The 24304-nt window shown below is 58.4% G+C and overlaps 1 protein-coding gene across 4 annotated transcripts in view; it reads left to right on the top strand.

Moving 5' to 3' along the window:
• The first annotated feature begins 9772 nt into the window (after positions 1-9772).
• Positions 9773-24304, top strand: part of ATP2B4 (ATPase plasma membrane Ca2+ transporting 4) — a 50060-nt gene continuing 35528 nt past the window's right edge. For 2 of the 4 annotated variants that reach the window (XM_069876072.1, XM_069876075.1), the window contains exon 1: positions 9773-9925. The gene's annotated coding sequence lies outside the window, so the exon portion shown is untranslated. Of the gene's footprint in view, positions 9926-20310; positions 20332-24304 lie in introns of those variants that run through there. The other 2 variants (XM_069876074.1, XM_069876073.1) reach the window with 2 other exon arrangements.

Here is a 24304-nt window from a genome sequence, read left to right as displayed (position 1 = left end):
CTCCTTTCAGGTAGTTGGAGAGAGCAATGAGGTCTCCCCTCAGCCTCCTCTTCTCCAGGCTAAACACCCCCAGCTCTCTCAGCCGTTCCTCATAAGGTGCTTGGAAAGAAGCAGCTCCGAGGCTCTTCCTCAGCCGTTACAAATATTAGGGGTTTAATAACAGGCACTAATAGCTTTCGAGCCTGTCGTGGCTTCATCTCCAAATGGGAAAGTGTAGGGGTGGAGAAAGGAAAAGTGCTGTCAGTCACAGGGCTCCCAGGGAAAACACAGCGTGTCTGTCAGCTCGCAGGCAGTTTGGTGACGAATGCCTTAGGTGAGTGAACAATTTTGTCTCCTAATTACATTCATAAAGCAAAATTGGGCCCATATCCATCCCCTTCTCTTTTACTTTTTGTTTTTCTTTCCCCCTCCCTCAATGAAGCAGCTGCTCAATTAGAAATTAACAGGGCTGTTAGAGTAATTGAGAGCAGGAACCATCTAGGAGAGGTTTATTAGCAATAGCAAGGCAATGGGTTTATTGTTATTGCACCCTCAGCAAGTTTGCTGATGATACCAAGCTGCGTGGATTGGGAGCAGACCTGAGGAGAAGGACTTGAGGTGCTGGGTCTAGAGGAGAAGGCTCTGGGGAGCCCTTAGAGCAGCTTCCGAGAACTTAAGGGGATCCAGGAAAGCTGGGGAGGGGCTCTGGATCAGGGAGGGCAGGGATAGGATGAAGGGGGATGGTTTTAAGCTGAAAGAGGGGAGATTGAGATGAGATCTTGGGGAGAAATGTTCTCCTGTGAGGGTGAGGAGGCCCTGGAACAGGTTGCTTAGAGCAGGGGTGGCTGCTCCATCCCTGGAGGGGTTCAAGGCCAGGTTGGATGGGGCTTGGAGCCCCTGATCCAGTGGGAGGTGTCCCTGCCTGTGGCCATGGGGTTGGAAATGGATGGGCTTTGAGGACCCTTCCTATGCAAACCATTCCACGATTCTGTGCCAAGCAATTCTGGGGCTGCAAAGCCACATGAAGCTGCCCTGGAGCAAGAGAAAAGCCCAGAACCAAGTGAGGCAAAGCAGGCGAAAGGCAGAGAGGGGAACCGGTGTGGCCGTGATGGGACCCTTCCCACTGGCAGCACCCAGGCTGCTCTCCTTGCTCTGCATCCCCAGGCGTGTGTGGGTGCTAGAGCTCAGCAGCAGACAGAAAAGTGGAGAAATAGGCAGAAAAATACCTAAACCTTTTGCACTAGCCCTGCATGGCTGCAAGCATCACCTGGGGAGCATCTCCCCCAGCCTCCCCTCCCTGCTGGGACCCTGCGGGCCCCCCAGCTCCGCTCCACGGGAGGGGAACTCGGAGCAGCAGGACCCCCCATCAGCCCTTGGCATTTCCAACAAAGCCTTTCCTGCAGCAGCGATCGGTGGTTTATTTATCCCTGAGCGCTGAAAGTCGAATCGCTGGCGCTCGCTCTCTCCCTATATTTAGCCCTTGAATGGAGAGAGATTTTACAGACTCCTGGCTCTGCCTGGTGCTTAAGACTCAGTCAGTGTTTCCATTAGAAACCCTGGGGGTCCAGTCCCGCTCTCCGCTCGATGGCACCGTGACAAGAATCTTCCCCACTGATGCCATAAGTGTTGGGTTTACACCCTCGGGGATGAGATCAGGATCTGGCCTCGGGTTTTGATGGGTTTGTAACTTGGCTGATGCGACTTGGCTGATTCAATTCATTTTGGGCTAAAACTCCACCTACAAGTTCCCAGCCTGGGAGATGTTAAAGGCAAATTATTACGAAGTTTCATACTGGTTTTAAAGGGAAATCATCAGTCAAGCCTGGTTTTTGCAGAAGAACCTGGTGGAGTGATCTATTTTGTGGTTATTTATTTTACATTGCTGCTGGTCTCTTTTAAAGCAGGCACTGGTCAGGCCAGGGGTTACTGTCTGTGTTACAAAGCACCCAGCAGAAAAGCATTTGGAGGAGAAAAGAGGTACCAAAAATGAATAACAGCTGAGTTTCCCATCACAGAAGGGTTTAGGTCGCTGTTCACAGATGCTGCTGGTCACAGTCTTTGCTCCTTTTCCAGAAAGATGCTTTCTGGGCTGGGCTGGGGCTCCTGCTCCTCTCCTGGCACAGACCAACCTGTGTGCAACAGGCATCCAGCTCTAAGTGTTGGCAAAGAGGGGAGAGCAGCGAAGAGCATCGGTCCACGCATCCCTCCTGTGGATGGAGCTTGGAGCGTGACCCCTCCTGGCTGCATCCCAGATGCAGAAGCTGATGTGCTCCCTGCAGCCGCCTGCGTGCATGGCCAGAGCTGGTTCTGGGTGAGCAAAAGGGAAGAAATGACCATCCAGCCATCACCCAAGGTGAACGAGGCCAAAGGCACAAGCACAAAGCAGCAGAGCAGCCCTGCAGAGACTTGCCAGCAGGACCCGGCATCTCCCTCGAAGCTCGCGTGAAGAGCCCAACAAGAAACAGGCTGTTCCCCTGCCAGTCCTGGCTAATCCGGGGAGGTCCCTTCTTGCACCTTGGGGCTGGAGATGAGTAGGGAGCTTTGCTGGCTCAAGGCTTGCTTCCTTCCCCCTCATCCTCTGGGTGCAGGAGTGCAGAGCATCGTCTGTGCCTCGAGCAGAGCCGTGTGGGGACAGCCCTGTCACCTCTCCAAGGATGCTCAACAGCTGGAGAGCGTGTGACACGAATGGGATGGAGCAAGAGGGGTGGCACCAACAACCAGAGCAGAGGCACGATCCTGGGAAGTGGGGGCACACACAGAAGCATCTTCAGAACAGGGTTAGATCAGCATCAGTCATGGGCTTGTACAACCCCCAGAATACTCCGTGAAGGAGCTTTTCACTCGTTCTGTCCCCCTCGCTGTGGCGTGTAGGGACACATTGGTGTGAGCAGGGTCTGGCTGCGTGCTCAGGGATGCTGATCCTGCTCCTGCACCCGCTCCAGCCAGGCTTTTGACTTTTCCTTCATGTGCTTTTCCTTAAACGTAAAATGGAAGGGGCTTTCAGCCTCAGTGTTTATGGTTGTAATGGAAACACACCAGGCAGGAGCTGCTAAGCACCAGCTCTGTAATTACAGGCTGCCACTGGATGGGAAGCATGTTTTCCAAATGGATTTTGGCTAGTTCCTTCAACAGCAAGTGCCCGGGCTGTAAAATCTGCCTTTCCCGTGTCAGCCCAAGCCCAAAGAGGCTGCAAATTCCCAGCATTTCTGAGAGAGCGAATTGCCCCGTTAACAGGTTCCCCAAAGCAGGAAAGCTGATTTCCTTTCAGGAGTCCAAATCCAGATGGTCAGAGATTCCTTCCAAGCTCGGAAAACCTTCTTTTTAAAGGCCATTATGTCTCAATCGCAGCTTTGCATCCCAACCCACTGGAAGCACTGTCTGCTGTCTGCATCACCACCTATTTTTCAAGCTGTTGGGCAGCCACCTAGACCGGACACGGTCTGTGCCATCTGCTTTTTATTTCGCTGAAGGGGGAGCTGGGCACCAGCTAAAAGCCGTGTGTTTATTCCCACTTTCTGCAGTGGGCAAGCCAAGAAATGGAAGAAGTCTGAGACTGCAAGGTTTGTCCTTGCCATGAGAATCCCCCGCTCTAAAGTCTTTTACGTTAAGAAGGAATGTGGACTCTGCCACTGAAGATGAACAAGGAGCTACCGGTCCAGACCTCTTTCTGCTGCAAAGAGCAGGAGCAGGTTTGTAGAACCACAGAATCATAGACTGGGTCAAGTTGGAAGGATCCTTGAAGGTCTTCCAGACACCTCCCACAGGATCAGGGGCTCCAAGCCCCATCCAACCTGGCTTTGAACACCTCCAGGGATGGGGCAGCCACCCCTGCTCTAAGCAACCTGTTCCAGGGCCTCCCCACCCTCACAGGAGAAGATTTCTCCCCAGGGTCTCATCTCAATCTCCCCTCTTTCAGTTTAGAACCATCCCCCTTCATCCTATCCCTGCCCTCCCGGATCCAGAGCCCCTCCCCACCTTTCCTGGAGCCCCTTTCAGCCCTGGAAGCTGCTCTAAGGTCTCCCTGGAGCCTTCTCTTCTCCAGGCTGGACAACCCCAACTCTCTCAGCCTCTCCTCATCACAGAATCATGAAATGTCCTGGGTTGGAACAGACCCACAGGGATCATCGAATCCAACTCCTGTCCCTGCACAGGACGACCCCAACTTTCACACCGTGCGTCTGAGGGCGTTGTCCAAATGCTTCTTGATGCCTTTTGCCCTGCAAACTCCTGAGAGGACGCAGAGACCGTGTTACGTCCAACGTTGGCAGCTGTGAAGTCATTCAGTTGACTTCCAAACAACAATCCATGCACCGAAACTGCCAGGGCACCAAAACTCTGCTGCAACCAGCTCACCCGAGCGGGCAGGTCCATCCTCCCGAGAGCCAAATGGAAGCGATTTTATCAGCACACGTCTTGAACGGCGGCTTTGCAGGCACAAGGAGAAATTATCCCACTGGCAAAGGGCCCCAAGGGTTAGCTGGGGGCTCCACAGCAGAGCTTGTCCCTCCCGGCATAACCCGCCTCCAGCAGCACCACGTTGCCCTGGGACTGCTCAGGAACACAAAATTCTTGAGGCGCAGGCCCTCAAGGGGGGGAAAAAAACCATTACAAGCACTTAATTAGGGCTTGTGCATGCACAGATGTTCCACTGGTTTAACTTGAACCGGGTTGCGTGCCCAAACGTGGGGATGCAGACGGGATTAACGCTGATTTAAGGTTGCCTACACCCAGCGTTGCTGCGCTGATGCCACATGGAGCTCTCCTTCCAACCGCAGCGCTTCACGTGCTTCAGGGGTGTTTCAGTGTTGATCTTTCTCCTTTTTGCTTCTAAAATAAGAGTGAGGATCAGATCCGAAGGGTGAGAGGGCAGTTATTCAACAGGCTGCCCAGGGAGGGGGTTGATTCACCTTTCCTGGAGGGGTTTGAGGGACGGGTGGACGAGGCGCTGAGGGACATGGTTTAGTGATTGATGGGAATGGTTGGACTCGATGATCCGGTGGGTCTCTTCCAACCTGGTGATTCTGTGATTCTATACGTGCTCAGCCCTCTGCAGCTCGCAGAGGGTGGGTAACCCTCCCAAAGCGACGCTGTCACCCAAGAGGATGGTGGCTCTCCGAGGATTGTGCCCCACAGTTTGCAGCACTTGGCACGCCCTGAAAGGCACACGGCAACCCCAGGTGACCAACCACAGTGCCCACGAGGAACCCCAAACCCACAGCGCCCATGAGGAACCCCAAACCCACGAGGAACCCCAATTCTGCCACCGTTCGCGATGCCCTGGAGGTCTTCCTTTCCATGCCCTGGGTGGAGAAGGCTTTGTGCATGAGGATACCCCCACTTTTGGGGGTACCCGCACTGCCCTGGGGAAGGGATCCCTGCTGCTTGGGGGTGCATTCACCTCACTGCATGGTGAGGGGGTCCCCACATCGTCTGAGGGTGCACAAACCACCCTGCCCAGGGGGGACCCCACACTGCCTGGGGGTGCACACACCGGCATGCCCAAGGGGCCACCACAGTGTTTGGGGGGGTCCTCGTGCTGCCTGGGGGGACATCACAGTACCTGGGGGTCCTTTTGCTGCTGGGGGGGACCCCAGAGTGCCCAGGGATGCACACACTGGCCTGCCTGAGGGGACCCCACATTCCCTGGGGCTGCACACACAGTGCTGCCTGGGGGGACCCCACAGTGCCTGGGGGTGCACACGCACCCCTCACACTGCCTGGGTGGACCCCTTGGTGCCCAGGGGATCCCCACATTGCCTGGGGGTGCATGCACAATGCTGCCAGGGGGGTCCACGTGCTGTTTGGGGGTGCACACACGGTGCTAACTGGGGGGACCCCACAATACCTCAGGGTCTGCATGCACGATGCTGCCTGGGGGGACCCCACACTGCCATGGGGGATCCACATACTGCCTAGGGGTGCATGCACAGTGCTGAGGGGGGCTCCACCTGCTGTTTGGGGGTGCATGCCTGATGCTAAGTGGTAGGACCCCCCAATGCCTGGGGGGTCTGCGTTCACGATGCTGCCTGGGGGGACCCCACACTGCCCAGGGGGACCCCACATTGCCTGTGGGTGTATGCACGGTGCTGCCATGGGGGTCCACGTGCTGTTTGGGGGTGCACGCAAGGTGCTAAGTGGGGGGACCCCGCAATACCTGGGGGTCTGCATGCACGATGCTGCCTGGAGGGACCCCACACTGCCATGGGGGGGGGTGTCCACATACTGCCTAGGGGTGCATGTACAGTGCTGAGGGGGGGGGTCCACCTGCTGTTTGGGGGTGCACGCAAGGTGCTAAGTGTGGGGACCCCACAATACCTGGGGGTCTGCCTGCACGATGCTGCCTAGGGGTGCATGCACAGTGCTGAGGAGGGGGTCCACATGCTGTTTAGGGGTGCATGCATGATGCTAAGTGGTAGGACCCCCCAATGCCTGGGGGGGTCTGCATTGACAATGCTGCCTGGGGGGACCCCACACTGCCATGGGGGGTCCACATACTGCCTAGGGGTGCATGCACAGTGCTGAGGGGGGGGTCCACGTGCTGTTTAGGGGTGCATGCATGATGCTAAGTGGTAGGACCCCCCAATGCCTGGGGGGTCTGCGTTGACGATGCTGCCTGGGGGGTCCCCACACTGCCTGGGGGTGCCCTCCCCTGGTTGGGGGGAGCCCTCCAACTGCGTCCCGGCCCCCTTAAGCAGCCGACGGGGCGGGCCTCCTCATTAAGAGAGCCCCTCCCCTCTCTGGGGCTGGGGCGAGCCCTCTTGGGCTGGGCTGGGCACAGCTCGGCACGGCTCGTGTTGCCATGACAAGCATTTTTCTCCCGTTAAGCTCTTAGGACCGCTTCTCCAACCCCCCCATCCCTTCCTTTCCCACCCCCCCACCCCCCCTTTCCATCCCATGGCCAGCTGCGGGGGGGCTGAGCCGGTGAGTGCATTGGGGAGGGGGATGGAGAGGGGTGGGGGGTCCCATGGGTGCATCTTGCTGCGTGGTTTTTCACTGCTGGGGACCTGGAGGGGGGGGAAGCATCGCTCCCACCCCCCCAACCGCGTCCTCGACGCGGTTGGGGGGGTGGGAGCGATGTTTTCCCCCCTCCCAGTCCCTCCCAGTACATAGTGCTGTGTATACTGGGATGCTACACCCAGGTGCATCAGGTGGGATGCTGCAAGAAGTAGATTTTCATTATCAAGGGTCTCTCTGCTGTTTTAAAGGGGGTGGGTGGGATGCTCGGGGTGGTACCTGATGCATATTTTCGGTCTTAAGGGTCCTGTTAATTTTTATTATTATTATTTTTTTGCGGTGGGGGGGGATCTGCGAGGCATGCAACCAACCCCCCCCCCCTCCCCGAGCAACTGGGATGGGTGGGAATCCGCTCCGGTTGGATCCTGCAACTTGTTGGAGGGGATCGTGGGGCTCCTGGTCGCGAGTGTTTATTGTGGGGATGGAAGGAGGGCAGGATGCGAACACCGGGGGTCAGGGTCTGGTTCACCCCCCCCTTCCCACCTCTCCATCCCCCCTTCCCACCTCTCCATCCCCCCTTCCCACCCTTGTATCCCCACCTCCCACCTCTCCATCCCCCCTTCCCTGCCCAGTATCCCCCCTTCCCAGCCCTGTATCCCCCCCTTCCCACCCCTCCATCCCTCCTCCCAGCCCAGTATCCCCCTTTCCCACGCCAGTATCCCCCCCATCTCTCCACCCCCTCTTCCCAGCCCAGTATCCCCCCTCCCACCTCTCCATCCCCTCTTCCCAGCCCAGTATCCCCCCTCCCACCTCTCCATCCCCCCCTCCCAGCCCAGTATCTCCCCCTCCCAGCCCAGTATCCCCCCCCCACGCCTGTATCCCCCCCTCCCACCTCTCCATCCCTCCTTCCACCCCTGTATCCCCCCCTCCCAGCCCCGTATCCCTCCCCCCCACCTCTCCATGCCCCCTCCCAGCCCTGTATCCCCCCCTCCCAGCCCCGTATCCCCCCCCTCCCACCTCTCCATCCCTCCTTCCACCCCTGTATCCCCCCCTTCCCACCCCTCCCCGCTGCATCCTGGCGCTGGATGCCGGAGGGAAGGGCAGAGGCAGCGCAGGCAGGGAGAGAGGAGGGGGAGAGAGAGAGAGCTTTGCGGCAGCTCAAGGACAGAGCGGGGAAGGTGCTGCGGGGGTGGTTTTCCCAATCCTTGGGGCAGGAAGGGTCCTGCTCCCTGCCTGGAGCCGGGCAAGCCGGGCTGGGTTGGTGTTTGGATCCGCACAATCCTGGGGAGGGATGGAGGAGTGGGATCTGTGGCACCAAAGCGAGGGGGAGGCTGCTTGGTGGTTGCCCACGCCACAACCAGGCACGTCCCCCCGGCTCCTGCAGCAGAAAACGAGGAGAAATGGGGTGGGGAGAAAAAAATCCGGAGAGGATCTGACCCACATGGCCAGCAGGCAGGAGCCTCTTCCACCTCCTGCGCTGCCTCCTGCATCCCAGCCTCCCAGCATCCCATCCCAGCTCCATGGGGGCTAAAACGAGCCCCCCAAACCGTGGGGCTGGTGTGGGGTGAGGTGGTCCCTCCCTGCTTGGCTGGAGGCAAAAGGAGAGGTAGAGACATAGGGAGGGAGCCAGGAGGAGGGACAATAGGTTATTGTGCTCTTATCTCTGGAGACCTGAGGTTGGGTGGGGGTTTGGATTGCGAATCTCAAACCAGTGCAGCCTGTTTCTTGCCCGTGGACAGGACTGGGCAGCTCGGCTGAGACCCAGGGGCAGCAAGACAGGGTGGAGGTGAGTCCTCGGAGCTACCCATGGGGTGGCCAGAGCTGTCCTGGGGTTTTTCTGTGCCCCCCACTCCCAACTGGACGCGACGTTCCTGCTGTTGGCTGCACCGCAGGCAGGGTTTGCGCCGCTCTGCCTGGCTCCAGACAGTGCCCTCAATCTTTCGCTTCCTTGAGCACTGAAACGCACCTAAATTATTTAATCATGAGCGAGAGAAGCTGACGCCCCCGCGTTCCACCGGCCCCACCCCGCAGTGGCATGGGGTTCCCTTCCAAGCCTGGTGTCCTTCCAGCTGTCCCCTTGGGTCACCCTCCTCAGGAAAATCCCACCCATCCCCTTGGGATGATGGTGGGGTCAGAGAGCCTTGTAGGTGCCCCAGACCCTGGGTAGCTGAAGGCTCTCCCAGGTTGGATGATCTTGGAGGCCTCCCAAATGCTACGTGCTCTTTGATTCTTGCTCAGAGCAGTGGTGGCTGCCCCATCCCTGGAGGGGTTCAAGGCCAGGTTGGATGGGGCTTGGAGCAACCGGATCCAGTGGGAGGGGGTTGGAACTGGATGGGCTTTGAGATCCCTTCCAATCCAAACCATTCCATGACTCCCCAAAGCCTGTTTGGAGCGGTTGATTTGGATACGTAGGGTTTCTGCCCTGTGCCAAGGTGGGTGCCGGACCCGTGCGCTGGAGCCGAGTGCTGATGCCAGGGTGGTTCTATGGTTTGTGCGGAGCAGGGGAGCCCTTGGAGCAGTGGGACAGAGCTCCCCACACCTCCAGACTCCATCCCCTCGGGATGCAGGCTCCGTGCCACCCTCGCTGGGGCTGTGGGTGCTGCCTCCTTGCAAGGGGATGCGCAGGGATCTCTGCAAAGCCTTGGCTCCTTCCCTGGAGGAGAGGAGCTGGCTGGCGCTGGGGAGGTGGTGCAAGCACTGCAGGTAGAGGCTTGAGAGGGCAAAGGGTGTTGTTGGGTGGTGGTTTTCTTTTTCTTTTTTTTTTTTTCTCGCTTGAGATGATGACGGAGGGAATTCCCTGCGTCGTCGGCTCGTGTGCCGTGGGTCTGGCTCTCGCGGTGCTCTGCGTGCAGAGGATCTCTTGCCATTAGTGTTCGCTGCTGCCGGCTGGAGCATCTCCGAGCTTTGCTCCTGAGGAACCAGGACCACGGGGCTGGAGCCCCCCAGGACAGAGGAGGGGCGAGCCGTAAGGTGGCACAGGTCCTTGGGCAGGGTGAGTAAGAGCAGGGAGGTTCTGCTGCTCCTCTCCGCTGTTGTTTTGCAGTTGAAAGCGCCGCGGTGGAGCTGTGCCTGGTGTTCCCCTTCTTCCCCAAGGCTGCCTGCGCTGGCAGATGAGCCTGCTCCTTCCCTTCCTGCGCGTCGCAGGGGCTGGAGGTTCCCTGCATGCTCCCTCCTCCTCTCTTGGGGTTGTTTGGTTGGGTTTTTCCCTTTTTTCCCCCCCCACCATTGCTAGGCCATGAGCGTGGTTGCCCACAGCAGTTGCGTGTGCTTGTTGAAGGAGCCTGCGGGGCCTTGGGGGGTGCAAATAGCCCCCCAATAAGCAGCAGCTCTTTGCTCTTTGCCTCTTTGCTGCTCCCCATATCCGCTGCGCCCCGCAGCAGGTCCTGGGGAAGGGTTTTCCGCTGCTCTGGCTTCCTCCTTGCCCAGAGAGCTCCTCCCTGCCGGGGAAGGCTGCACCACGCTTAGCAAATCACTGCTGATCTGTAAGAGCAAGAGGAAAAGCTGGGCTAAACCCCTGCCAAGCTGTGGGGTGGGGATCCCGCTTCGCCCGGGGTGCTGCGGTGCCAGAGATGCGCTCGCTGCGGCAGGGACCGAGCTGGGTGAGCAGGAGCTCAGGGATAGGGTGATGCTCGGTGTGACCATGGCAGTGGGATGCAGATCCTGTGATGGGGAGGTGGCTGCTGCAGTGCAAATCGGTGCCGCCTGCTTGTTCCCCAACTTCTGCGTTTGTTCGTTGGGGACTTCTGGGAGCGGATCCAGGCAGGGTGAGGGATGCTTTGCTGGTGCCTGTTGGCTGCCTGGAGCCCTCCTGGGTAGGGTGTGTGCAGGCAGCGACGTCCTTTCTATTGTACAAGTGGAGAACCAGTGTATGGAAGAGGAAACAAATTAGTCTGGGTGAGCTGGGAATTTGAACCCATCCCTCTCACCCTCGTTCTGTGCCCAGGAGGGAATGATTTTGATAGGAACGTTTGGACTCGATGATCCAGTGGATCCTTTCCAACCTAGTGATGCTATGATTCTAAGGTCCCATCCTGTGATGCTCCTGATGGAGATGCTGCTGGGAGAAGCAGCTTTGATGGGGAGAACGTGGTGCACCTCCTCTCAAAATCCACGCGTGCAAAGGCTGCTTACGATGAGCAGTGGCCGGCTGGAGGAGAGGGACAGGCTGGGAGGGAGCTCGTGAGGGACAGGGACTGTTTCAGGGTGCAGGTCCAGCTTTGGGGTCCCTTAGTTCACGCTGCTGTGGGAGCCGCGTTCCACCTCCTGCCGGCGCTTTCTGAGGCCAAACTAATGAAACATCTGACTTTGATGTTTTAATGAGTTGCTTTTGGCTTTAATGCAGAGGGATAATAGAGTTTCCATGGACTTATAAAACCTGCCCCTCTATTTGTTCATTAGAAAAAGGGAAAACGGGGGCGGGGGGGACCAAAAGCAAGCCAACCCCGGATAGAGAAAGGAAGAAAACAAATGCTTGAGACGTGCAGAGCACATGACAACCCGCTGGTGTGTCACCCACCTGGATGGTGACTCTTTTTAAAGCACTAATTAAGCGACTCGGATCCTGGGAGAGCTCTCTGTGAGTAACAGATGAGTTCCACGTCCTCCTGCATTTGCGAGCTTCTGGGAGAGGTCTTGGATTTAAACATAGGAAGCTGAGGTGCAGCGACGTACCTCTGGGAGGCTGGGAATCGGGGACGTGGGAGTCCTGGCCAGGAGCATCCCTCTTCCCGCACCACCTCGGCTGCAAAGTGAGGGGCTGGCCCTGCTCTTGCAAGCGTGGACAGGCGTGTGCTGCCCTGGCAGATGGAGAGGGACCCGGAGACCCTTGCGTGGCCGTGAGGTGGGATGCTGAGCGCTCCTGGGCTGGCTCCCTGTCCTGATCCTAAACACCTTGTGGAGCCGGAGGGAGTAGGCTTGGGAGAGGGCACGGCGGAGCTGTGAATCCAGCCCTACACATGGTCCTCTTCCAAAATCCTGCGGCGAACTCGCTTCGGAGCAAGGCAAGAGGCATGGGAAGGGTCATCGCTGGCTCAGGAGAGCTCCTCGTCTCAGCAAACCCTTCCCTCTCTGCAGCACGAGGGTCTTGGTTGAGCCCCTGAGGAGACCTCAGTCGCCGTAATGCAAAGAGTAGGATGGTCCCCAGCCCATCGCCGGCATCCGAGCTGGGATACGGCGAGTTGCCAGCATGGGGACTCCTGGCCAGGGTGGCAGAAGCCAAGTCGAAGCTTTGGCTAGGTGTCTGTGTTTTATGCTGACGGGAAAACTTTTGCTTCTCCGCTTCCATGGCAGGGATGAGTCGGCAGCTGGGCTGAGCCGAGACGCCACCGGCCAGAGGATCCCAGCGCTGCTGCAGCCACTGGGGTGCCCAGAGCAAGACTCCATCCCCTCCTTTTTCTATTTTATGCCTTATCCCTGTGTTTGCCCCCTTGCCAAGTCATCTGGGGGCTGCGGGGAGCAGCGAGTTGCTGGTGTGTCTGGGCAGAGCGCAGCGCGTAGGAGTCCCTACCCGGAAGAGTTTGTCCAGCGGGGACTGGGAGGGAGGAATCCGATCCCTCCTTTTCCCAGGCTGGGATCCCAGCGCCCTTTGCTTCCCGTGGCCCTTGCTGTGGCTCCCTGCTCCCGAGCCCCCTGCCCAGGTCTGGCCTCCTGCTCCGTCCCAGCTGGCACAGGAGGGCTCCGCGCTTCCAATCCTGCGAGTCGTCCGCTGCTGGAGCTGCTGCCATCTCCTCTTTGTCTCAGGCACAGAAAGGTCAGCCCTGCCTAACTCGCTGCGGTCCGTTAAGGAGCCATAAATAAGCCGGATCCATCTGCCACGGCGCTGCGGCAGCCCTCGGCTCCTGGGCTGATCCCAGCATCCTCCTTTTCCTCGCCGGGCAGAGGAAGGATTCGTGCTAGGGGAGGGATTGGGGTGGATGGAGGTGCCAGCCGGGGGCTGAATCCAGCGCCGCAGAGCCTGGGGGGCGCTGGGCTGAGGCCCGAGGCACTCGCTGCAGCAGTGGCAGCAGGCAAAGCCGCGAGCTCCGTGCCAAGGGCGAGAGCTGGAGAGCTGCTCATGGGCTCCTTGCCTTCCCAAGGCTAAAAATAAGCCACTGGCCCTCATAGTGCTGTCTCTGCTCCTGCTGGGTGGGGGATGGAGGTGGGCAGGGGGCAAAGCCAGGCTGGAGGGGACTAGGGGGAGCTCAGCCCTGTGCTGCAGTTGCAGGGCTTGCCTGGGACTTGGCGTGACCTTTGCTCTTTGAGCATCGGATCCAGTGATCAGATTTTCAGGTCCGGGGCTCAGATTTCGGATAGAAGGTGTCTGATTTTCAGACCGGTTTCCCAAGATGCTAATTAAGGACCCTGCTGCCGCAGCTAGAGCTTTACTGTCCCTTCTCCACCCCTTGCTTGCCCGGAGGTGCCCATCGCTCCGGCCAACCCTCTGGCATGCCCTCAGCTTTTCTCTTCTCACCCTTTGTTCCTGCTTGAAATGCTGAATCTTCGTCTGTCTCTGCTTCAGCCCTCCCAGAGGCTTAGTGGCACAGCATCGCGGCGCTGCGGCTCTTCATCTCTCTTCCCACCTTCTCACCAGCTACTTTAAAGAAACCACAGGTTGCTCGAGCACTTGGCTCCTCCTGGCACTTCTCGGGCTACTTGGATGCTTTTGAACTGGTGATGGGACTTTTTTAGCCACGCCATCTCATAGATTCATGGGTGGTTTGGGTTAGAAGGGATCTTAAAGCCCATCTAGTCCCACCCCTGCCATGGGCAGGGACACCTCCCACTGGATCAGGGGCTCCAAGCCCCATCCAACCTGGCCTTGAACCCCTCCAGGGATGGGGCAGCCACCACTGCTCTGGGCAACCTGTTCCAGGGCCTCCCCACCCTCACAGCAAAACTTTTCTTCCTAAGATCTCATCTCAATCTCCCCCTTTCTGCTTAAAACCATTCTCCCTCATCCACTCTCTGCCCTCCCTGATCCAGAGCTCCTCCCCAGCTTTCCTGGAGCCCCTTTCAGTACTGGAAGCGGCTCTGAGGTCTTCTCCAGGCTTAATAGCTCTCCTCTCTCAGCCTGTCCTTGGATGGGAGGTGCTGCAGCACCTTTCCATCACCTCTGTGGCCCTCATGCTATGGATCTTGCAGGCTGTCACTGCTGCAGGCAGCAAAGGGATGCAAGGATGAGTGAGATGATGGCTCGTTCCTCAAGCCTTTTACCCTCTCGGTTCCTTTCTGCAGCGGTCAAAGCCTTCACCTTATCTTTGGCTCTTCAGGCTGTACCCCAGAGGAGGAGGATGACTCCAGGCATGATCCACTGGCTGTGGAATTCAGGGCAGGGCGTCTCGTCTGCTGCGCGAGGCTCCCAGCTCAGGGTGGCACCTGGACAGCCCGCCTGCCGATCCGGCACGCCGGCTGCATACAAATTGGTGCCGTGACATATCTCTGCAGCTGGCAGCCGGCACAGCATGCGGTGCCGAGCTTCCCCGGGGTTCCCAGCCCAGCACTGCTCGCTCCACAAGGGCTTTCTGCTGGTGCTGGGTTCTCCTGGGCGCGCGTGGCTGTGCCAGGAGCGCGGATCCCGTGTGATGGAGACAGCCTGGGGGTGAGGCAGGCTAGGAGGGAGCTCGTGCTCCAGCGTGAACTTGAGTTAAATATTATTCCTGCCTCTGGAGCAGGGAGGGAGATTGCAGGGAAATGAGGGCAGGCTGGGTTTGTGGCTTGGTGATGCTGGTGGTTGGTAAAGCCAGGCTGGCGATGGAGGAGCCCAAGCTTCTAGGCTGTAGGCAAGGCTTGAGCTGGACCTTGCAAGGGTCGCATCGCTGCTACGGAGCAGGAGAGGAGCTGTAATAACAACCCGCCTCTCTCCGCATTACTCAGTGCGGGGGATTTATCCAGTGTGCGGGCAGGGAAGCCTGACTGGGTTTGCCTGGGGATGCTGGGGGGAGCGGGGGGTGAATCAGCCGCAGGGAGCAGGGACCAGAAACTTGGCTTGGCTGCGGAGAAGCTGAAAGTGCAGCTGGTCTTTCCTGGGTGCCCTGGTGCAGACGTGGCTGTGAGTCACCGCATCCTGCCTGGGAAAGCGTGGGGACCCAAAACTTCCATCGGAGAGGCCGTGCAGGGCGCTGGTGGCCGCAGGGATGGGGAAGCGGGTCCTGCTGTGCCCTCTCTGTTCCCTGTGGACCAAACTTGTGCTCCTCACCCAAAGACAGAGCTGGGGGATCCTTCCCATATCCCAAGACTCCCATGTCCTGGCTTGAGCTGGGGAAGTGTGAAGCTCCCCAGCCTGCATTTTCCAGTGTGACTGGTGCTGGCTATTTTTAGCTGTCCAAATTAAGCTTGCCTAAATGATGTCTTTTGAGGTTTATTTGAGGGAGGAGGCCTGAAGTGGTGTTATTCCTCGCGTGACGAATTGCTCTTCAATCTGACCCCGAACGGACTTTCCAAAAACGAAGGGAAAGACCAAAACAGTTGACTCTGTTTGGGCAGCGTTTCCTCTCTGGGGAGCACCTGGAGGTGTTTCCCAAGTGAGCAGGAGGTTTCCTGGGGGAAGGAGAAAGCAAGCAACCAAGACCCACTCACCTCCCCTTGGGGGGAATAACCAGCTGCATAACCTCATCCCACTACCTGCTTTGGCATCCCTGGGGATACGCTGCGGCCCCGGGAGCCAACTTTGCAAAGACCTGTCTGGTCTGCGGAGTATTAAATCCAGGAGCTGCTCTTCCCAGGGGCAGCTTGGATTACTCGGTGTGTACTGGGTGCCAAACGGAGCCGATCGCGGCTCCTGGAGGAGGTGGTTGCTCTGCTGCTGAGGGAGGAGGTTGGAGCCGTGGGTCAGGGTGCCAAGGTGTTGGTCTGCCCAGGGAGGGGGTTGAGTCCCCTTCCCTGGAGGGGTTTAAGGCACGGGTGGACGAGGCGCTGAGGGACATGGTTTAGTGTTTGATAGGAATGGTTGGACTCGATGATCAGGTGGGTCTCTTCCAACCTGGTGATTCTATGATTCTGTAGGTGCCTGTTGAGGGGGAAAGCTTGTTGGAGGTGATGGAAAGGTGGCTACCCTGGTACCCGGCACATGCCTGAGGGCTGGGTGCAACTGGTCCCCTGAGTGCATCCACGGGCCAGGCTCTGGTGAGCCCAAATCCTTCTGCAACGTGTTCCAGCTCTGCGTCTGCCACTAAATCCTATTGTGCTCACTCCTGACCTACTGCCTTTCATCTTTTTCCATTCGCTGCTTCCCTTCTTGGCGTTGTTTTCCCACTCTTTCCATCCCTCCCCATCTGCAGACGTGCTCGTCTCCTCCTGCCTGGTCTCGCCTCGCTGGGCACCAGCTCAGGCGTCCGGCTCTGCCTTTCCCCAGCGCTCGGTGCACGAATGGCCCTTGGTCCTCCTTCCCTTCCCTTCCCAGCAGCATCTGGGTGTTTCTCTGCAGGGCAGCAGCCGGGGGATCCTCTCGCTCCTGCAGTTGAACGTGAAATGCATCAAATCCCTGCAAGCTGTTGCAGATCGAGCTGCTGCAGCGCATGGTGTGGGGGGAGTTGTTGCTGCGTGCAGGTGTTCTCCGCTCTCTGCGGGCAGATGCAGCCCAGAGCGAGGAGGCTGGAGGTGTTTCCTGCCCTGCCTGGCACTTCCATTCAGGGGACTGATCCTTTTCCCCTTTGGAAAGGAAAATGAGGGATCCTCCCTTCCTCCTCCCACTCCCCCGGACGCAGCTGTCTGTGTAGACCAGCCTTGGTGTTTCTCAGCCCTTGCAACCTCGCTGTGCTCCCTCCCCGCTCGAGGTGGTCGGTTTGGATAGAGCATTGCCAAAAAGAGACCCAGAGAAGCAAGGAGGGAGGGAAAAGCTTCTCCAAAGCTTGGGCTCCTCACCCTGGGTCTGGCAGCCGTGTCTCACTGCCTCCCCTCAAGGGGTTGAGTGGGAGCTGGGATCCTTGGGCACGACAAGCCCGGATGGTGCTGGGGAACCATGAACTGGGCAGGCTTCCCTGGCAATGAGACTTGGTTGAGTTGGTTTTCCTTGTGTTCTTGTTGTCCTTGTTGTGCAGAGAGCAAAACTCACCGCAGCTGAGGTCCAGGGTGGTGTGAAAGCTGATGGAGAGGATGGTGAAGGACCTTGCTGCCCCTGCGTGCGTGGGGCAGCTGGGAAACTGTGGGAGCAGAGGGGTTTACAGCATGCTGAGCGATCCTGGGGCGGGAGGAGAAAGGGAATCCCGTCCACACAAACCCCCAAGCTTGGTGTTTTCCCAGTGGGGTGATGAGCAGGCTCGCTGCCTGGCTGCCTCCCAAAGCCTGGGGCCAGCTCGGGTGTCACTGGGGAGCTGCGGGGAGCTGGGTTGGGATGCTGGCCACTCGCTTTATTCCCTGCGGATCGCCTTGCACCGTCTGCCTGCTCGCTGCGCTGCTTGCAGCCGATGAAATGCCCCGAACACCCAGATTGCAGCAGTAATCTCTGCCCTATCGCTGCTAAAGCTGCTATTATCCACAGATTAGAGCTGGTGCTTAGATACCCACCTGTATAAACGCTGGTGACAGGCAGGGACTGTTCTAAAGCTTCCCACAGCTCCTGCGCTTCCAGGTCCAGCCAGTACAAAGTGGCTGGTGTCCCGCTGTCACCTCGGGTGACCCTGGGGCCGTGGCAGGCTCGGCTGTGCCATGTGGGGCTGGTTTATTCCCCTTGCTTGGAGGCTGGGCAGAGGCTGCAGAGCTTTGGGGCTGGCTCTGTGCGAGCAGAGGGCGTTGCTTGCTTGCTGGAGTGCCAGGCAGTGGAATGTCCTTGCCCCCGTTGCTTCTTGCCCCCGTTGCATCTTGCCTCAAGCTCTGCCAGGGGAGGTTCAGGCTGAACATTAGGAAGAAATTTTTCACAGAAAGGGGTCATTGGGCACTGGCAGAGGCTGCCCAGGGAGGGGGTTGAGTCACCTTCCCTCGAGGGGTTTAAGGGACGGGTGGACGAGGTGCTGAGGGACATGGGTTAGTGATTGATGGGAATGGTTGGACTCGATGATCCGGTGGGTCTCTTCCAACCTGGTGATACTATGATTTTATGATTCGTTGCATCTTGCCCCCAGCAAGTGTTTCTGCTTGAAGTAGAGCTCAACCCAATCTTGGAATTCTTGGCATTGTTGCAGGTCAACAGCAGGGGTTTTGGGGGAGGCTGGACCTGCAGGCTGCCCTCCTCCAGCACAGTGAACTGTGATTTATGGGTGCAAAGAACTCGTGCAATGGCAAAGCCTTGGGTTTTGGTCAACACCACAAAGGCTGGAAGGCACCATCCCACCTCGAGGGCTGCAGGAGGTGGGAGCCTCGCCAACACCTTCCCGCTGGGGCTTGAGGAAAGGGATATCCCAGTTTCTCTGGGTTACTGGTGCAGCTGGGGCGTTGCCTGAAGCGCAGAGGGAGGGTGCGTGTGGAGTTCGAGACCTGAACTTGCATAAACAGGATGGCAGGTCAGGACGGTGCTGGGTGCCCGGGGCACAAAGGTGTGTGTTGTGTGCATGGAGGTGGGGCTGGGGCAGTGCTGGGAACGGGGGTGCCCGGCACACCGGGGCTCTGCTGCTGGATTGAGCTGGCACTGCCAGAGCAGCAGGTCCCATCCTGCACCTTTGGGGTGCAGAGGAGCCAATCCTCATCCACTGGTGGGAAGACGTTGGTGATGGTGCTGCCACCAGCACCAAGCGATGCAGCAAACCCTGAGCTGAGGGCTCAGCCTAGCCTTTATAGATTTATATCTCAGCATTTAAAGCACATTAACGGTTTTAAAATGCATTGACACTTAGCGTAGACAGAGGAACCTAATAATGCTGGGAAGGTGTTAGCTGGTTATGGATTACCTTAGGGCTGTGGCTGGCGCTTGCGGGGAGTGCAGCTCCAGCAAAGAGGCTTCGAAGAGCAGAGCGGGTGCATGTTTTCCCCCATCCAGCCTGGGGTGCCTCCCAGTGCACCCGTTCTGCTGGGGAATAGGGTGTCCCTGAGGCAGTGGGATGCAGCCCTGTGTGAGCAGGAGAGGGGGTCCCCAAAGGCGATGAGAACTGGGAGCTGCATGGATCGCCCCTTGCATGGGGTGGGTGCCCCTCGTCTGCAGCCGGCTCCTGTGCCAGCGTTCTGCTCTCCTTTCTGGCATTTCCCATCCCTCAGCCCTGTTCCCATGTGTGCAGCTTTACTTTATTATGTTTTCGAGCAGATTCCTGCTATTTGCTTTAATAACTGGTCCTCCAGCTGCAGGGCATGTGGGGTTCGGGGGGGACGGGGGTGTCTGTGCCCCCTCCCGTGCGTTCTGCCTTATCCCAGCAACTGGCTCAGATTAGCTTTTCCTTCCCCTGCCCCTCCCCGTGCTCTCTTGGCCCATCTGGCTCTCTCTTCTTATTTATTGGTACATATTTTCCAGGCTCTGATTTGCCTCTTCTGCAAAGCTCCTGCGCTGCCCAGATTTGATCTCCTGATGATATCACGCAGGCTTCGCTCCGCGAGGGTCTAATTTGGTGCCCGGGATGCAGGCTTTCTTCCCTCATATAAATATTGCCTTTCGGTCTTCTGCGTCTCTCCCGCTCTCCCTCCCTCCCTCCCTTTAATTAGACTTCTTACTGCATGGAACAGTTTGCAGTTATATATGGAAAACAGCCTACACTTTCCCAGGAGCGGGGCATGTCGGGAAGGGAAACGGCGAGCAGCCGGCGCGCTCTCCCTGGGAGCTCGTGTGTTTTTCCTATCGTAGACACACTTTTGCTGGCTTTATTTTTTAACCCTTTGGAGCAGGGAGGGGGCTCGCAGCCCTCCCCGGTTGCTTACTCTTCCCCTTCACGTGGAAAATCTCCTCTTGGCTCGGACTTCTCGATGGAAAAATATGGATTGGCTGCCAATGCCGTCCGGCGTGAGGGATGCCTGCTAGCTGGGATTGGAGAAGTTACCCTTTGCGTGGCGCGCTGCCCTTCTGGGATGCGATCCGGAGTGGAACTGTGCAGGAACCCTCGGAGCTGAGATGGTTGGGAGCTGCGGGGCTGCCCCCCTGGACCCAGGAGCACCCATCCTGTCCCTCTTGCTCACGTGGTGAGGGCGGCCGGTGGAGGCGTTTCTGTCCCCAGCCCTTCGCCGCGTCCCCAGGGCTGCTCGGGGTCAGGATCTGAGCCCTGGGTCACCCCTCCTGCTGTCCCAGCCTGTTGTGGGGCAGCTGGACTTGCTGGGATTCCCTTCTGGTGCATCCTGGCTTTGGGGGAACCCTTGCTCACCAGGCAACCCAGCAAGCCACCTACTTTCCCCGCGGTGTCGAACCAGCTCCGCTTCCCCTGCCTCAGTTTCCGTTGCTGTGAACGAGGCGGGTGGTGTTTTGGTTGGTTTGTTTTTTTTATTGCTGCTGCTATTTGGGGTTTTGCATGGGCTTCGCCTCTTCACCGAGCGGGGCAGGAGGAAGCAGCTCATCGCGGTGCCCCGGCCGAGAAGGTTAGTGCTGCGCTCCCCCAGGCACCTCCATGGGGTCCCCTCTCCTCCCAGCTTCCAGAAGCAGCAGATGCTTCTCCCGGCTGCTGCTGGGAGGAAATGACAGCCCCTATTTTAAGCCCCCGGGGATCTTCAGGGTAGGAATCCCCTGTCCCTGTGTAATACTGCTAAAAATATCATGGCTGTACCCGTGTGTCCTGCCCGATAGCTCTCTTGTTCTTTGGGTGTTTTGCTTGTGGGACTCCCTCGTGCTCTGTAGTTCGGTCCTTGCCTGCTGGTTTTTACTTTGTTTTAATTTAAGCTGTTCCGTCGCTTCATGAATGGGAGGTAGAAAGGTGGGAGTTAAGTCTGCTGGGATCTCCTCCCTCCTTGGGGGCTGGGAGAGGGCTGGTGCTGTGCTCAGGTGTTGCTGCCTCAGTTTCCTCGTCTCTGTAAGGTGGAGGGAGCAAAGTCCTGCACCCGATGCTCCTGGGCTGCCCCATCCGATGGATTTCTGTGGGTGTGGAGCAGTGGGAACGGCTGAATGTACCAGAGCGGGACTGAGCTTCCCAGAGCATCCCTGCCTCCCTCTTTGCTTCTCTAGGTACTCAGTGCTGGGCTGGCAGTGAGGGCTGCAGCTGAGCTGGATCGAGGCTCTACCTGAGCTCCTGCCAAAGTGCAGCATTCCCCAGCCATGCCTCTGCCCTGGGAACCAGGTGGCTCCGCGGGGCTAGGAGAGCCCCAGTATCCAGGTGCCGCGTGGTAGCTGGACAAAGCTGAGTGAGGAAGGAGCGTGTGGGACCCCCAGCTGCCTACCGGCTGTGATGGGATTGTTAGAGGTCACCTCCCTTCTGCAGCAGGGGGCTGAGGGCAGTGGGCATCCAGGTTTGCCATGGACCAGGAGTTCCGAGCCACTCTGAATCCACATGTGGGATGTGACTGTTGCTTGACATCCATCCCATGAGTGGCCCGGCCAGGGCGGTGGAGCTGGAAGAGGAGTTTGAGAGCCCCAGACCTGGTTTGCTGCCTTATTTCCATCATTGAGTCCTGCTCCCTGGTTTTGAGTCAGCTGAATCCCAACCCTTTCCCTCCATCGCTCTGGGCTGTAAAATAGTGCTAAGATGAGCCCAGGACTTGGGTCTGTGATGGGCTGAAGGGCAGAGGGAGAGGGTGATCCCTGCAAGCAGAGAGGTTGTGGGGGACAGCGTGGTTAGCCCTGGATCCCTTCCCGCTGTGGCATTGCAAAACAGATTCATCTGGAGGGGTTGGGAAAGAGCGAGCTGGATTAAAGGGCTGCCCAGAGGTGTGGCAGCCGATGCGTTATCACCCAGTGGTGGGTGCTGATGCCCACGTGCTCCCTGGCTGGGGTGCAAGGAACCTGTTTGCTGGTGCTGAGCAGGATGGAGAAGGGGTGGATGAAGCTTTGTGTCCAGCACAGCCCCTGGTCCAGCAGCGCTGGGCACCCTGAGGCTCTGCAAAGCACCAGCTCACCCTGCGTTGTTGACCTCGGCGAGGTGCCCGGTGCTGGCAGAGGGGTGGCAGGAGGGGATGCTGTGGCGACTGCTCGAGGGCTGCAGGTATTTGCTGGGGCAGAAGAGGCTGGGCTTTGCTTTCTGCCATACTTCTGCATTCCTCCGCCGGCTGTGCTACCTTGTAAAGCACAAAAGAATAATGAGAGGAGCTGGGATGATTTAGTGCAGGCGCCAGAGAGAGAAATACCAAGGCCTTAGATGGAAACATTCCCCTTGACAGCTCGCCTGGAGACTCCCTCCTTTTTCTTTTTTTTCCACCCCCCTGAAATTCCTGGGCTGCTGCACCCTGTGGCGCGGGGAAGCCCGGGGATGCGGGTAGATTCCTGGAGTCTCTGGTGGCTGCTCTGCTGGCTGCTTTGGTGGCTTTTGCACGTGGATGTGTCACGTTGGAGCTCGGGCAGCAGAAGCCGGGGGGCTGCCCTGGCCCCTGGGTTGGCAGCGAGCTCAGGGCAACAGGTTTTGGGGAGCCACGGCGTGGATCGCTGCATCGGCGCGTGTTCCACGCCTCCGCAGCGTGCCTGGTGCTCTCCAGCTTCTTCCCAGCCTTTCACATGAGTTAATTGCTGCCTTGGGCATGCAAAAAAAAAAAAAAAAGAAAACGCAAAAAAACCCAGCAGTTTTCCTACCTTCATTAACAGGAGGCAAAATACTAGCAAAAACGGAGCGTTAATTAGTGGGCTGAGGGCAGCTGCGGAGTGGCCAGCGGAGAGAGATTTGCTTGTGGAGAAAGTCGTCTCTGCCTTGTGCTTTCCCTGTGAGCTTGGCCCCTGGTGTGCAGCTCAGAGCCACCACCCTCCCTTTGGGTCCCCACAGCCTGGTGGCAGGCAGGAGAGGAGGAGGAGGATGGTGTAACGCTGCTCAGGGTGGGATGATGCTCTGGTTGCTTCGGCACCAGTGGTCGCGCACTGTGCACCCTGCGTAGGGATGAGCGTGAGAACGTGGCTGGTGGGTGAGGGCTTGTTTGGGGACGTGAGCCCTGACCTTGCACGTCGCATCCCTGTTCAATGTCTTTCTCAATGACCTGGATGAAGGTGTTGAGCGCACCCTTAGCGAGTTTGCGGATGACACTAAGCTGGGTGGAAGTGTGGATGTGCTGGAGGGTCAGGAGGCTCCGAAGGGATCTGAACAGGCTGGATCCATGGGCTGAGACCAACGGGATGAGGTTTAACAAGGCCAAATGCCGGGTCCTGCACTTGGGGCACAACAACCCTGGGCAGCTCCAGACTAGGAGAAGTCTGGCTGTAAAGCTGCCTGGAGGAGAGGGACCTGGGGGTGTTGGTTGAACATGAGCCAGCAGTGGCCCAGGTGGCCAAGAAGGCCAATGGCATCTTGGCTTGGATCAGAAACGGCGTGGCCAGCAGGGCCAGGGAGGTTCTTCTCCCTCTGGACTCGGCACTGGGGAGACCAAACCTCGAATCCTGTGTTCAGTTCTGGGCCCCTCACCACAAGAAGGATGTTGAGGCTCTGGAGCGAGTGCAGAGAAGAGCAACAAAGCTGGTGAGGGGGCTGGAGAACAGGCCTGATGAGGAGTGGCTGAGAGAGCTGGGGGTGTTTAGCCTGGAGAAGAGGAGGCTGAAGGGAGACCTCATTGCTCTCTACAACTCCCTGGAAGGAGGTTGTGGAGAGGAGGGAGCTGGGCTCTTCTCCCAAGTGACAGGGGACAGGACGAGAGGGAATGGCCTCAAGCTCCACCAGGGGAGGTTTAGGCTGAATATTAGGAAAAAATTTTTCACAGAAAGGGTCACTGGGCAGTGGCAGAGGCTGCCCAGGGAGGGGGTTGAGTCCCCTTCCCTGGAGGGGTTTAAGGGACGGGTGGACGAGGCGCTGAGGTGCTGAGGGTTTAGTGATTGATGGGAATGGTTGGGCTCGATGATCCGGTGGGTCTCTTCCAAGCTGATGATTTTGTGATTCTATGATCCCTCGGTGCACGAGCACACGGAGCACACCGTGCACGCTAGCTGCGCTCTCGGCACCGAGTGAGCGCTCACCCTGCTCCCATCAGCAGGGAAGCATGTGCCTCGGTGGAGGTGTGGGGGAGAACTACTACAGGCTCTGCCATCTGTGGGCTGGTGCAATTCATGCTTCGGTGACAGAGGAGGACGGGGAGCTGGGGCTGCTGGTGGTGACATCTCGGGGCCAGCATCTCCTTCCCGTGCCTCTGACAACACGTGTCACTGTGTTGTCTGAGAGGGTCTTGCAGTCATTTGGGTCTCCCCATCCCAGGATGGGTGTGGGGTGGATGTTGCTGGGGGTTTCCCACTGGGGTGGCCCCGTGGGGAGGGAAATGCCACCGTCCCCTCCCTTGGGGAGGGCAGCAGACTCAGCAAAGGAAGCGGATGCCACGGTGGGAGGAGGCACCAGCGTGGGGGTAACGTCCTGTGGGTGATGCAGGTGCCTGAGCAGGGGAGCTCTGGTTGGGGGACCAAGTCTGGTCTCGGCACCCAGAGGCAAGGAGGGAGGAGAGG

Source organism: Phaenicophaeus curvirostris, chromosome 24 (genome assembly GCF_032191515.1).
Source record: "Phaenicophaeus curvirostris isolate KB17595 chromosome 24, BPBGC_Pcur_1.0, whole genome shotgun sequence".
Classification (NCBI taxonomy): Eukaryota; Metazoa; Chordata; class Aves; order Cuculiformes; family Cuculidae; genus Phaenicophaeus; species Phaenicophaeus curvirostris.
This window is presented reverse-complemented; position numbering and strand designations above follow the sequence as displayed.